Here is a 15016-nt window from a genome sequence, read left to right on the forward strand (position 1 = left end):
TAATTATAAGTAATTAGATGGGGGGAGGTGTCTTCTGCCAGCTGCTCAAACTCAGCCTGGATTTTGAGAGTCAGGCTGTGATCTTTCTTATGCATCATCGCCAGTAATAAAGGTTTGGCAGGCTAAATTATGTCCTCAGTGACACCTATGTGGTCCCATTGCCTTCAGATGTAACTGATTGGAACTTAGTAAACAGTTCTGTTGTTGATGCACATGGAGGAATTGAATCCAGCTCATGCTGTCTTAGCTGCGTTGCTCTGGAGGGTTAAAAGGTATAAAAAGCAGCAAAAAATGTATTTTAGTCCCCAATCCTGCAATCACTTCTGCTGGTGTGAGTAGTCTGATTGATTTTAACGGGACTCCTGGGGTGAGTAAGGTTACTTATGTGAATGTTTGCATGATGGGGGCCAAAGTTAGCAGGCATGACTCTTACTACAGAAAGAGAGCAGATCTGAGTGAGAGAGTGCCATTTTTCTAGTCACCTTTCAGAGTACGCTCACGCTTTAAAGAGCTCTCTTCTCTGGTGGAATTCAAAAAGAGTTTTGATTTTAAAAATAAAATGAAATTGGACAAATTATTTATAACCCAGTATATTGAAAACAGACCAGCTGTTTCCCTCGGGGAAGTGGCAGTCAGGTATTAGCTACTGTCAAGCCAAAATATGTACTTAGCACAGCAGTTACCCCATAACTAATCCTTTTCATTAAAAATTTTTCTGTGAGATTCTCTTCCTCCCGCCCCATTTCATCCATGCTGCATCATTAAAAATAAAAGATTTGTGAATTACAGGAACACTATCAATTGATTTGGGGTCCAAAATTTAGACCTCACTCCTGCAAACACTTCCATGCTTAGCTTTTCCACAGGAATAGAGCTGTTGAAGTCAATGGGTCTGCACACATGCTTAAAATTATTCTCTCATAAAACTGCTTGGGAAATTTTTAACAGAATCTTCTGTCAGAAATTGCCATTTTTGTGAAATTGGATTGATTTAGACCAAAGTTCCGGTGGGAAAAATGTCAAAGTGAATTTTTTTTCCAGAATTTCTATTTTTCAGAAATTCCAATTCTGAAAAAAACTAATTGTGAAATGTCAACATTTCCCACAAGCAGAGGTTCTGAATTTCAATCAGCTCTACTGCTGTGTCTGTCTATGGCACTGGGATATTAGATGTTTCCATATTATAAAAGTAAAGTGGGGTGTGAGAAGGGATTTATTAGGGATCTAGCCGGAATGTGTGCATGACGATTTTTTCCACAGGAATATTTTAAATGTTCCCCAAGCTGCAGTGCTGGAAATGCAAATCCAGCAGCACTGGGATGTTGCATTGGAAACTGAAAGTGAAAATGATTAGAAGCAAAGTGAAAGTGATCACTCTGCTTTCACTGTCCAAGCAGTGTGAAAAATCAGGGTTGTTTAATTCTCTGCACTGTTTTTGATAGTCCGCGGATAAGGAACATTTCTGAATATGAAAACAGATTTGGACAGTGTTTCTCTACCATGGAGACTTATAGGAAATAAACCATCCCCAGGCAGCATGACTGCAGATGCAGTAGCACAAAGACCCTCAAAGGCATTTTGGTCCCTAACTACCTTGGAAGATCTGGGTCTTTGTTAGAGTCCAGATTCAGGAACACTGCCAAAGCCACCATGTTGGTTCAGCAAGAGCAATAGCTAGTTTAGTCAGATTGGTTCAGGGGGCTGTATAGGAGCTGTTTGAATTACATTAAGAAAAACACTACCTTCATGCAAAGCCCACAATAGAGAGAGAGAAAAATAAGATAACCACTTGTCTGTTTTCTAGGGAGTAAGTATTATGTAAGGATTAAAACAGGAGGGCTCAAGACTCCTGGGTTTTGTTTACAGGCCTGCTACTGATTCAGTGGATGACCTCAGGCAAGTCACCTAGGCACAGCGGTAATAGTTTCTTGATTCTTGGATAGTCCCCTGAACGAGTTGAGACAATACACAGAGTAAGGTACTACTCCATGTGAGTAAGGGGTCTGAATCTGCTACTGACCTCCTTGAACCCCAGTTCCCACCTGTACATTGGGAATGATATTCCCTACTCCACACGAGGGGCGTCTTGAGGCTCAGCCTGTTAATATTTGCAAAGGGCTTTGAAGGCTAAACAAATGCAAAGGGATTATTGAGACTTACTCCAATGGCCTCTTTGTGGTAGGGGAGGAGGGGAGTTGCCTGTGTCTGTAGGGCAAGATGGTGGTGGTAGATTGTCCAGTCCTTTTATGTAACTTGCTGCCCATCACTTGCGGTCCTGAGCACACCTCACCTGTGACTGTAGTTGACCTTATATCACTCTCGGGGGGAGGGATAGCTCAGTGGGTTGAACATTGGCCTGCTAAACCCAGGGTTGTGAGGTCACTCCTTAAGGGGGCCATTTGGGGATCTGGGGCAAAAATCTGTCTGGGGATTGGTCCTGCTTTGAGCAGGGGGTTGGATTAGATACCTCCTGAGGTCCCTTCCAACCCTGATATTTTATGATTCTATAGTGCCACATCAGCTCTTCTGAGTATTGGTGCTACTTCCCCAGCCATGCACCTACATACATTTAAAGCTGTAGGAACAAAACAAGATCACTGTATCTAGGCCCAAATTCATCCCAGCCTCTAAATTGTCATTGCTCCCCTCCTAGGCACTTTGTCCAGCCCTTCCTTGGTGCCTGGTGCTGGAGTGTCTCCCAGTGGCAAGGGATTAGAGTGACTAACATTATGTACAAACATTATTTATATGGAACACTTCCCTGGTAATATGCTCCATGGTGCCTGCCCCGGCCCCAGCCCCACTGAAGCCAAGGAGAGCTTTACCATTGATGTCAATGGGTGCAGGATCAAGCCCATTGTGAGCTATTAGGTTTTCTAAATGTCAGTGAAATAATTGTAGTCTAAATTCACTAAAGAGACATGCACCAGTAAGAACTAACTGCAAGGCTGCAGGGAGATGCTTTTTGCACATTGTTCAGTGTTTGGGAGGTTCTGGGTTTGATTTAGTTTTTGAATCAGTAGTTTTAGAGAGACTTTAAAAAGTCTTATCCAAACGGGCAGAAGCCTCCAGCGTTAAGGCTTTCCCCTTAGTGCTGCATCGGTGGATGGGAGAACTTCAAAGCTTCAGGCATGTTTCTGCAGCCTTGAGTCAGCTCCAGTCTGGCAGGGAACCTGAAGCAGTGAGATTGCCTAGCTGCTGGAGGAAATGCATAGTGGGTTTTTAGAAGAGGGAGGGTCATTGCTATTCATCAACAGAGGTGCCTGGGTTCCTGTTCCCTCTGGCCAAGGAGGTCTAGGAACTGATTCTTAAATATCTCTTTGTGGAACTGAATAAGGGAATGATTTGAGAACCATGTGAGATGCTGCCCTCCAGGGGCTAAACTCGATGTTACGGCTGTTCAGTCAGAGGCTAGACCTCAAATTCAGATCGCTGAGTCACACCCTGTCTAAATGACTGATTTTTATTAACTAGACTTTCTGGTAGATTCATTGGCATTTTACATAAAATTCCAGACTAGGTGAAGTCTGGAGTGATGCAAACACATTCCACAAATGCTACCTCCATGCTGATCCAGCAAGAAAAAAATAAATGCAGATACCTCACGAAAACACAAGAAGCTACAGCTCTCTGAGGAATCAAAAATTATGAGCTGCTGTAGTTATACCAGAAGAAAAAAAAAAAAAAACCCTCCTGCAGAAAACTGCCAGTGGCTGCAAAAGGAAAAGTGGGATGTTTAAAAAATGTATTCAGGCAATAAGTGTTCATTAGGTATGAGATCAGTCATCTCATTAGCTCCAATGTACTGGCCACGGGTTCATGGGCTGGAACAGCCTTGGTATACTATTAAACGTGGATGAGTGAACACGAGAAGGGAAAGGAGATCACAATTGCCCCAAAATGGCTTGGCTTCTCGCAGCTCAGTTCAGTTCGATAATACTTTATTGGCAGAACAAACTGCAGAGTGGGGTGTATTGACACAGACAGCAGCTTGCCAGAGCGGGGTAGACTCCGCCTGAGCCAGGGCTAAATGGTACATTTAGGGGTTCATTTCTGCTGCAGGAGGTCTACGCTCAGGCTGTCATTTCAACAGTCTGGTTATCCCTGTGTCCGTTGGTCATTACAATGTACAACTATGACTCAGGGGCAGCTTGCAATGGCCTGAGACTTAAAAAGAGGTTTAGACACCACCCAGAGCCAGTTAGGAGTCATTGTGCTGCAACCATCTCCCAGGAATTCTCAGCCTTTTTCTTTCTGAGCTCTCCGTGGGTGGCGGGTATAATAAGCCAGGGAAGGTTTCCCTGGCGCTGCCGTCGGACACCCAGCGCTTCTCCGAGACCCCCACTGCCTCCTCCATTCCACACACCCCATCCTGGAGGTCCCTGCTGCTCCCCACGTCCCTCCTCTTTGGGGTGGGGGGTGGGGAGGTGAGGAGGGATATGGAGGTTCAGCCGGGCACTGGGGCCAGCAGCTTGGTGGGGCAGAGGAGGGCCTTCAGGGGCAGGAGGAGCTGGCGCTCTGGGAGGCCATTGGCTCGGCCTGGCGCTGGGAGAGGTCTGGCACTCAGGGAGGCTGGCGGCTCGGCCTGGTGCTCTGGGGCAGTGGTGACAGCTTGGTCCAATGTGGCTGGGGTGGTCATGCTGGGGCTCCTCTCCAGTTGCAGGAGCCCCTCGGGGTTGCTCCTTTTAGGGGGAGGGGAATTCAAGGCTCTGGCATGCGGGGGCGGGGCCTTGGGCGGAAGGAGTGGTGCTGGCAGGCTAGTCTCCCTAAAGCAGGGGTTCACCCACCACCCATGGAGCACCCCCCCAACATGCTATAAAAACTCCACAGCCCACCTGTGCCCCAACAACTGTTTTTCTGCATATAAAAGCCAAGGCCTGTATTGTGAGGGGAGGGATAGCTCAGTGGTTTGAGCATTGGCCTCTTAAACCCAGGGTTGTGAGCTCAATCCTTGAGGGGGCTAGTTAGGGATTTGGGGCAAAATCAGTACTTGGTCCTGCTAGTGAAGGCAGGGGGCTGGAATCGATGACCTTTCAAGGTCCCTTCTAGCTCTATGAGATAGGTATATCTCAAATTATATTTGGAGGGAGGGATAGTCAGTGGTTTGAACATTGGCCTCAAGTTCAATCCTTGAGGGGGCTAGTTGGGGATTGGTCCTGCTTTGAGCAGGGGGTTGGACTAGATGATCTCCTGAGGTCCCTTCCAACCTGTGATGGAGTAGGGGCTGTCTGTGTGGGGAATGGGAGAGTAGGGGAGGACTTTAGGGGATGGACGATACCTGAGCTAGGTAAGGGAGGGGAAAGGTCAACACCTTTGCCCGGGAAGGTGGACAAAGGAAGGGAGTGGCAGGAGGGAAGCAGTTGGAGTTTGGGCTTGGGGCTGTGTGGGCGGAAGTCAGGGTATCCTAGCTAGGATCCAAGCACCCTGAAAGTCCAGAAGGACTCGATGGAGGGGTCCTGACTGTGCCTGCAAGCTCTACTGTAACCTGTGTTCCTGTTGTCCAATAAACCTTCTGTTTTACTGGCTGGCTAAGAGTCACTGTGGGTCCCAGGAAGAGGGGTGCAGGACTGGACTCCCCACACTCCGTGACAACTGGTGGCAGCGGTGGGAGATACTGCACCCCGTGGACGACGCTTCCTGTAGTAAGTGACTGGGGAGCAGTAAAACGAAGGGGTGATTAACCCCTGGGAGTGTGTGCCCAGTGAGAAGGACTTTGCAGTTACAGGGTCCCCCGGGGGATTGCAGCGAGCGGTCCCAGGGGCGGAGGAGTCTACAGCTCGACCCTGGCAGAGAGGTGGTGACCTCAAGAAGGGCTGGTGCACTAGGGGTCCCCCTGGAAACCGTGGGGAGCGGCGAGCACCCTGCACTGTGAGTGGCCAGCAGGAAGATGTATGCCAAGTGGCGCAAGTGTGACCTGCTGGAGCTGTGCAAGCAGAGGGGGCTGCACCCGGGGAGGCTCACCAAGGACCAGCTGATTGCCCAGCTGGAGCAGGGAGAGCGCATGAATGAACGGAGCCCTGTCTCTGAGGGAAGCAGCCTGGCAGATGCAGCGCAGGCACCAGTGTCTGTCCCCGCTGGGAGTGGTCAGCTGGCGGACGAGGGCTTCCCGAGACCCTCCCTTCCTAGGCCTAGGGGAAGGGCGAGGAGGAGCCCAGTGAATACGGAGGGCACCGTGACCCCCCCGGCCAGCAGGGGATCCTCCTGGTGAAGCTCACCCCCCAGCAGGGGATCCTCCCAGCGACGCTCGGCATCCTTGGAGCGGATGCGGCTGGAATATGAAAGGGAGCTGAGACGGGAGGAGCTCAAGTTAAAGAGGCAAGAGCTGGAGGAGAAGGAGAAACAGCGTAAACATGAGCTGGACCTGACCCAGCTGAAGAGCAGTGAGGCCCCGGCTGCGGTGAGTGAGGGGGGACCCAAGCCTACAAAGAGCTGTGATAAGCACTTGCTGCCCCGGTGTAAGGAGGGGGAGGACATAGATACCTTCCTGACGGCCTTTGAGAATGCCTGCGAGCTGCACGGGGTTGACCCTACAGACAGGATTGCAGTACTCACCCCCTTACTGGACTCCACAGCCGTGGAGATGTACAGCCGACTGAAAGGGGCGGAGGCAGGGGACTACGAACTGTTCAAACAGGCCCTGCTTCGCGAGTTTGGGCTGACTCCTGAGATGTACCGGAAAAAGTTCTGGAGTCAGCATAAAACCCGTGAGGTCACATACCTACAACTGGTCAACCAGGCGCAGGGGTATGCCTGCAAGTGGACAGCTGGGGCCCAAACTAAAGAGGACCTGCTTGACCTATTCATACTGGAGCACCTGTACGAGCAGTGCCCGTCCGACTTGAGGCTGTGGTTGATGGACCAGAAGCTGGAGAACCCACAGCACGCAGGCCAGCTGGCCGACCAATTTGTGGACATTCGGGCAGGGGATGGCAGGGAGGAGTCTCGAAGGAGCAGGCCTGCTTCAACGCAGAGAGAGAATCATCATGGGACCTCCCAAAAGGGGCCTATGGAGAACCCCCCCAAAAGGGGAACATCCAGTGTCAGGTCCCTCCGACCCACTCAAGGGGACTCACGAGATGTGGGCTGCTATCGCTGTGGCCAACGAGGCCACATATGGGCCCAGTGCCCCAAGCTCAGGGACAGACCAAGCAGACCCAACCCGCAGAGGGTGGACTGGGTAAAAACCCAATCTGAGGAGGGGCTACATTCCCAGGAAAGGGGGGCTGACAACATACCACCTGTGGAGGAGGGAGGAGGTCCCCAGGTCAGCTCCTCTGGGTGGCTGGATGCTCCAGGCTCCGGGTTTTTGGTTTACCGAGTGGGCGTGGGGCCCGACCCTCCAGAAAGAATGCATTGTTTCCCTGGAGGTAGATGGGAGAGAGGTCACTGGGTACTGGGACACGGGCGCAGAGGTGACGCTGGCCCGGCCCGAGGTGGTGGCCTCAGATCGGATGGTGCCCGACACCTACCTGACCCTGATGAGCATGGGTGGTACCAAGGTGCCCGTGGCGAGGGTACACCTGAAGTGGAGGGCCAAGCAGGGCCCCAAGGATGTGGGGGTACACCCATATTTGCCCATGGACATGTTAATGGGAGGGGACCTCGAGGACTGGCCTAGTAACACCCAGAGTGCCCTGGTCGTGACTCGTAGTCAGAGTCGGCAAAGGGCACTGCACCCGACAACGGGGAAGGTACTCCACCCGAGGTGCAGGACCCTAACCCAGGGGGCGGGGAACGCCCAGGGGCACAGTTCAGAGCGGCTGCAGCCTCAGACCCAGCCAGCAAGAGAGAGCCGATCCCCATCCCAGTCCCAGTTGCTGAGTTCCAGGCCGAGTTGCAGAAAGATCCCTCCTTGCGGAAGCCCAGGGACCGGGCTGACCTTAGTGCAGTACAGACCATGAGGAGAGGTTGCAAGGAGAGGTTCCTGTGGGAGAAGGGGTTCCTGTACCGAGAATGGGCTCCCCCAGGGGAAGTAGAGTCATGAGGGATCAGGAGGCAGCTGGTGGTCCCCCAGAAGTTTCGCCACAAGCTGCTGTACCTGGCCCATGACATCCCTCTCGCAGGGCACCAGGGAATCCGGCGCACCAGGCAGAGGCTGCTACAGAACTTTTACTGGCCTGGGGTCTTTACCCAGGTCCGACAGTACTGCCAATCCTGTGACTCCTGCCAGAGGGTGGGGAAGGCCCGGGACAAGGGGAAAGCGGCTTTGAGGCCTTTACCCGTCATAGAAGAACCTTTCCAGAAGGTGGCCATGGACATAGTGGGACCCCTCAGCAAGATGACCCGGTCAGGGAAGAAATACATCCTGGTGGTGGTGGATTTTGCCACTCGCTATCCCGAGGCGTTGGCCTTGTCCTCTGTCGAAGCAGACACAGTGGCAGATGCACTGCTGACAATTTTCAGCCGGGTGGGGTTCCCCAAGGAGGTCTTAACGGATCAGGGGTCCAACTTCATGTCGGCCCTGCTCCGGTCCTTATGGCAGAAATGTGGGGTCCAGCACAACTGGGCCTCAGCGTATCACCCCCAGTCCAACGGGCTGGTGGAAAGGTTCAACGGGATGCTGAAGATGATGCTAAAAATATTTATGAACCAGCACCCGCAGGATTGGGACAAGTACTTACCTCACTTGCTGTTCGCGTACAGGGAGGTACCCCAGGAATCTACCAGGTTTTCACCTTTCCAGCTGTTGTATGGAAGGCGGGTAAGGGAGCTCCTAGACCTGATGAGGGATGAATGGGAGGGGAAGGCCGCTCCTGAGGGATAGTCAGTGGTGGAGTATGTCCTGACCTTCTGGGAAAGACTGGCCGAGCTCATGGGCCTGGCCAGGGAGAATCTGGCCCTAGCCCAGAGGAGGCAGAAGGTCTGGTATGACTGCACGGCACGGGCCCGTGCCTTCGCCACCAGGGATCAGGTGATGGTTCTCATCCCCGGGGGGAGAAACAAACTCCAGGCCACCTGGGAAGGGCCCTTCAAGGTTATCAAGCAACTGAATGAGGTAAACTATGTGGTGGAGCTGTCAAACCGGGCACATCACTGTCGGGTGTACCATGTGAACATGATGAAACCATACTATGACAGGGGGAATGTGGTGCTGGCCGTGTGTGGACATTGCGAGGGGCGGGGAGATGACCCCTTAGCGGATCTATTCCCAGGGACTAAAGCTGGTTCCCCCCTGGAGGCGATTCCCCTCTCTGATCAGCTGACCCCGGGCCAGCACGCTGAGATCAGGGGGGTGCTGCATCTATACTGACAGCTGTTTTCCAACCAGCCTGGACGCACTAATTTGACTGTCCACCGGGTGGAGACCAGGTCACATCCCCCTATAAGATGCTCCCCTTTTCGGGTCACTGGTAAAACTGCCCAGGATCTTGAAAGAGAGGTCAGGGACATGCTGGCTTTGGGGGTGATCCAGCCGTCTTCCAGCCCTTGGGCCTCGCCAGTGGTGCTGGTTCCCAAGAAGGATGGGTCAATCCGGTTCTGTGTGGACTATCGAAAGCTCAATGCCATTACCGTATCTGATGCCTACCCCATGCCCAGGCCTGACGAGCTCCTAGACAAGCTGGGAGGTGCTTGGTACCTCACCACTATGAATCTTACAAAGGGCTACTGGCAAGTGCCGCTGGACGCAGATGCCAGGCTGAAATCGGCCTTTATCACCCCTCTGGGGCTCTACGAGTTTCTGACCCTGCCCTTCGGCCTCAAGGGAGCACCGGTCACCTTCCAGCGCCTGGTGGATCAGCTACTGAGGGGGATGGAGAGTTTTGCAGTGGCGTATATTGACGACATCTGCGTCTTCAGCCAGACCTGGGAGGACCACATGTCCCAGGTTAAACAAGTCCTGGACGAACTCGGAAAGGCTGGGTTAACAGTAAAGGCTGAGAAGTGCAAGGTGGGGATGGCTGAAGTATCTTACCTGGGCCATCGGGTGGGAAGCGGCTGCCTGAAGCCGGAACCAGCCAAGGTGGAGGTGATCAGAGACTGGCCTGCTCCCAAAACCAAAAAGCAAGTCCAGGCCTTTATTGGGATCGCGGGGTACTATCGAAGGTTCGTGCCCCACTTTAGTGCCATAGCCGGCCCCATCACTGAACTGTGCAAAAAGGGGAAGCCAGACCAGGTGATCTGGACTGAGCAGTGCCAGGAGGCTTTCCGGGCGCTGAAGGAGGCTCTGGTTAGTGGCCCAGTTCTGGCAAACCCAGATTTTGACAAACCCTTTATGGTGTTCACCGACGCCTCAGACACGGGACTGGGGGCGGTGTTAATGCAGGAGGATGAAAAGGGGGAGAGACACCTCATCGTGTACCTGAGTAAGAAGCTGCTACCCCAGGAGCAAAACTACGCGGCCGTCGAGAAGGAATGCCTGGCCATGGTGTGGGCCCTTAAGAAGCTAGAGCCATATCTCTTTGGACGACACTTCACCATGCACACCGACAACTCTCCCCTGACCTGGCTGCACCAGATGAAAGGAGCCAACGCCAAGCTCCTGAGGTGGAGCCTGCTCCTGCAGGACTATGACATGGACGTGGTCCATGTGAAGGGAAGTGCCAACCTGATAGCGGACGCGTTGTCCCGGAGAGGGGGCCCTGAACTTCCCCAGGTCACTGGGCAGAGTGACCCCGCTCAGTTCAGTCTCGAAGGAGGGAGAGATGTAATGGAGTAGGGGCTGTCTGTGTGGGGAATGGGAGAGCAGGGGAGGACTTTAGGGGATGGACGATACCGGAGCCTGTAACCTGAGCTAGGTAAGGGAGGGGAAAGGTGAACACCTGTGCCCGGGAAGGTGGACAAAGGAAGGGAGTGGCAGGAGGGAAGCAGTTGGAGTTTGGGCTTGGGGCTGAGTGGGCGGAATTCAGGGTATCCTAGCTAGGATCCAAGCACCCTGAAAGCCAGAAGGACTCGATGGAGGGGTCCTGAATGTGCCTTCAAGCTCTGCTGTAACCTGTGTTCCTGTTGTCCAATAAACCTTCTGTTTTACTGGCTGGCTAAGAGTCACTGTGGGTCCCAGGAAGAGGGGTGCAGGACTGGACTCCCCACACTCCGTGACACAAACCTAATAACCTATAATTATATTTGGGGGTAGCAAGCAGGGCAATTGGCTGGGGCACCATGCCCCAGCAGGCCCTGCAAAGCTACACTGCTTGGGCTTCGGCTTCAGTCCCAGATGGTGGGGCTCAGGGCCCCAGACTTCAGCCCTGCACCGCAGTACTTCAGCTTTCTGGCCTAGGCCCCAGCAAGTCAACCGTTGGGCTCTGCTTGGCAGACCCCCTGAAACCTGCTTGTGGCCCAGGGGGTTCCAGACTCCTGGTTGAAAACTGCTGCTTCACACTATCTTCTATATCAGCAGGCATTTGTCTTTTATCCATTCCAGCATCAAGCACTTGTGATTCACTTCTTAGACTCGGGTTCTTTGTGTCTAAGGGGACTGTGATGAGGTGTCCTGAGCCCCGTGAGGCCCCCATGTCCTAGTAAAGGGGGGTCCTTCAGGCCTGCCTAGAAAGGCTGCTTCTCTGCAGCCTATCAGAACTCAGCAGGCTCAGATAAAAGCCGCTGCGAGGCCTGAGCTAGTCAGTTCCTGGCAGGGACCAGAGGAGGAAGAATGGTGCTCTTTGCTGGCGTTTAAGGGATCTGGTGACACTGACATTCTGTGAGGAAGAACTTCAACCCTGAGATAAGGGTGAAGTAGAAGGCACTACGGGGGAAGCGCCAGGGAACAACAGCAGCAGCAACTATTACAGGGAGCAGCACGTGGCTCCTATTTGTAGGGTCCCCGAGTTGGGGACGGGCCTGGGTCCTGGACAGTGGCAGGGTAGCGTAAGCTCCAAGAAGGGGATAATGCTTGTTAAGAGGCCCAAGTGAAGGGCAGGACTTAGTCTCCAAGGAGAAAGCCCTGGGGATGCAGCTTTATACCAGAGCAGACACAGACTTAAAGCTAGCCCAGAAGGGGCTGAGAACAGCCTAGAGACAGGGCTGCAGATACTGACAAGGGCACTGTGATAGGCCCTATGGGACCTTTTAACCCAGATGGGATTCCTTCATGTGATGAACCACTGGAAATCCTCCTGACAAGGATAACTGCGACAGGGGCCACTGCCAGCAGAGAAAGGGAGTGCAGGTTTGCACACACTGGACAGGAGGCGCTCACGAGAGGTGTGTGTGCCCCCTCACTGGGAGAAAACATCAAATCGGATGTTCTTTTTAAGGTCTCTCTCTGGCTTGGGGTTTATCAAGCAGGAATTTTCACATGAATCTTTTTACTCCTGAAAATTATGGACCTCAGTGCTTCAGAGATCTGCAGCAACACAGGGTTGCCAAAGAGCAGAGCAGGTAGGGAAAGGAAATGTATTCATTGCTCATAAATGGGGAGTGATAATGGAGAGCCTGGGGGACCCTGAATCTAGATTCTTGGGGAGGGCTGTGTGTGTTTTTCTCTTCTAAGTTTATTTTGGAGCCACTTCACAAAAACTTTAAAAAATAAACCCGTGCCCCTGTTGATCTGTCCCAGAAAAGCAGCCTCAGCTCCTGGGAGGGAACTTATTACTCATATAACAATATCGGTGTAGCACTTAATGACTCCAGCCAGGACCCCATTATACTTGGTGCTTTACACATACATAAAGGAGAGACAATCCCTGCCCTATGGAGCTTTCATTCTAAGGTCATGATCCTGCAAGACAAATGCACCCGCATTACGCCTGGGGGAATTCTGTGCCAAAAAATTAAAAATTCTGCATTTAATATTTTAAAATTCTGCATATTTTGTCAAAATAACCCCATATAATCATGCCACTTTCAATTATTTTGGTAGCTTATTTCAAAATACCTGTTAGCAAGTATGTCTGTAACAATAGAGACCACATAAAAAATTCTGGAAATGTTTTTGACAAATAGATTCCTTACAGAATTCCCCCAGGAGTATATGTAAGAAAAGATCAAACAGCACGTCTTACTGACAGTTACAAAGTAAAGAGGAAAAACATCAAAATTAATAGTTCTAACACTTGATTTCCTGTCAAAATCTTCTTTTTAAAAAAGAAAATGGGTAAGGAAAATGTTTTTCATTATGAATGATGGCACGTCTGGGCAGGTTAATTTTCATCACAATTTTACAAAGCTATTTGTACTGGTGGTGAAAGCAAATCAACTTAATAAATATAAAAGGAGGTTGAGTAAAACGGGGTATTCTGGAACCTCAAAACCACTCATTGTTGCTAGCCATTTTTCCATCCACCTACACACTAATTGAACGAACAGATATATTCAAAACTGTTTAACATTATTAGCGTAGCAAATCTGGCCGCCTTCCCCTCAGATTAGTTTTACATGTTTCATGCCTCCTGCTTCTTTCCTCTCATAAATGATGTTACTGAATTGAAAAGCAGAGCTGAAGTGGGGGGAGGCTATCTGTCAGCGAAGAACTTTCTTCCCTTCCTTTCAACCTCTGTTTGAAAGAAAACGGCCTGGCTGAGGCCCAGGTGTCCTAGATTGGAAGGCAATTGGAGTGGAGGTTCAAGCAAGGTAGGCTGCCACGCGGCTGGGCTTCACGCTGGTAGGTTCAGGCTCTAGCCGGTTGGACTCAGACAGGGGAAGGCTCCTTCAGGCCCGCTCCCCACAGGATCCCAGCCTGATGCCATGCCAGCAAGTCAGCTACTCATGGAGACTAAGGGAAAGGACAGGACCTGGCCAAGGCTACCCATGGCTTCCCCACAGCTGCTTGTGTCAGCCCCATGCCTCTGCAGGGCAGGCCCAGCAATGGGGGCAAGGGGCGCGCACTGGGGCTGTCTCCATAGGCAGCGGGTGGAGCCCCCCTTTGGGGAGGCTTGTCCACGGTTCCGCCCCTTACGTCCGTGCCCTCCCCTTGGCCGAAGCCCTGAGCCTGTCCCCCCCTCACCCGGAGTAGGGATGTAATGGTATAACCAGTTAACTGATAAGCTTGATGCTTCTCGATTCCAGTTAACGATTAAACTCCGCTGCCCTCCCACACGCCCGGGGGCCCCCTGCTGCCCCCTACTGCCAAAGACCCCAGGCCCCCTGAATCCAATGGGTGGAGCCCCCCTTTGGGGAGGCTTGTCCACGGTTCCGCCCCTTACGTCCGTGCCCTCCCCTTGGCCGAAGCCCTGAGCCTGTCCCCCCCTCACCCGGAGTAGGGATGTAATGGTATAACCAGTTAACTGATAAGCTTGATGCTTCTCGATTCCAGTTAACGATTAAACTCCGCTGCCCTCCCACACGCCCGGGGGCCCCCTGCTGCCCCCTACTGCCAAAGACCCCAGGCCCCCTGAATCCAATGGGTGGCCCTGGAAAGAAACAAGTTCAGACCCCCTGCTCTAGATGACCAAAGCGCTAATAGGATAGGAGAAGAGGGGTCATGCATGTGAGATCCAATTTAGGGATGGGAGGATGAGAGTCTTATGAAGACTTTTTGTTGGTTTTGTTACAAACTAATTTAAACTCCAACACTTGTATAAAAAGTTGGGAGAAAAGCTCTTTGGTCACAGATTCAGCAGCATGCTCCCCTTTTATAAGGGCGGAGAGCTTTCCAACTCACAGCTCTGAGTCTTCCACTGAGACCCCCAGCGAAAGCAGGAAAGCAAGGCTTGTCCTGCCAGGGCCTGTGAAGGCTAAAACAAGCAGGGAAAAAACATAACCCATGCTGGTGTCTCAACAGCCCAAAATGCAGCACCAGGGCTCCAGCCTAGCGATTTCCCTCCCCAAAGCCCCGCACCAGGAAGGAACCGCAACAGGGAAGAAGATAAACCCACAGGGGAAACTTACTGAGAACCAGAACTAACTCCTCTACTTCCCTTCCATCTTCCTGTCCCCCAGTCTTCCCCTCCCTTTCATCTCCCCACACCTCCTCTGCCTCCCCCAGCCACCTCCTCCCCTCCATCTCCCCAACCCTCCTCTACCTCTATCTCCCCCTGCCTCTCCCTCCTCTCCATCGCCACACCCCTCCTCTGCCTCCCTGCCCATCTCCCACCCCTCCTCTGCCTCCCCCAGCTTCCCCTTCTCTCCCCTCTTCTGT

Source organism: Gopherus evgoodei, chromosome 12 (assembly GCF_007399415.2).
Source record: "Gopherus evgoodei ecotype Sinaloan lineage chromosome 12, rGopEvg1_v1.p, whole genome shotgun sequence".
NCBI classification, from domain to species: domain Eukaryota; kingdom Metazoa; phylum Chordata; order Testudines; family Testudinidae; genus Gopherus; species Gopherus evgoodei.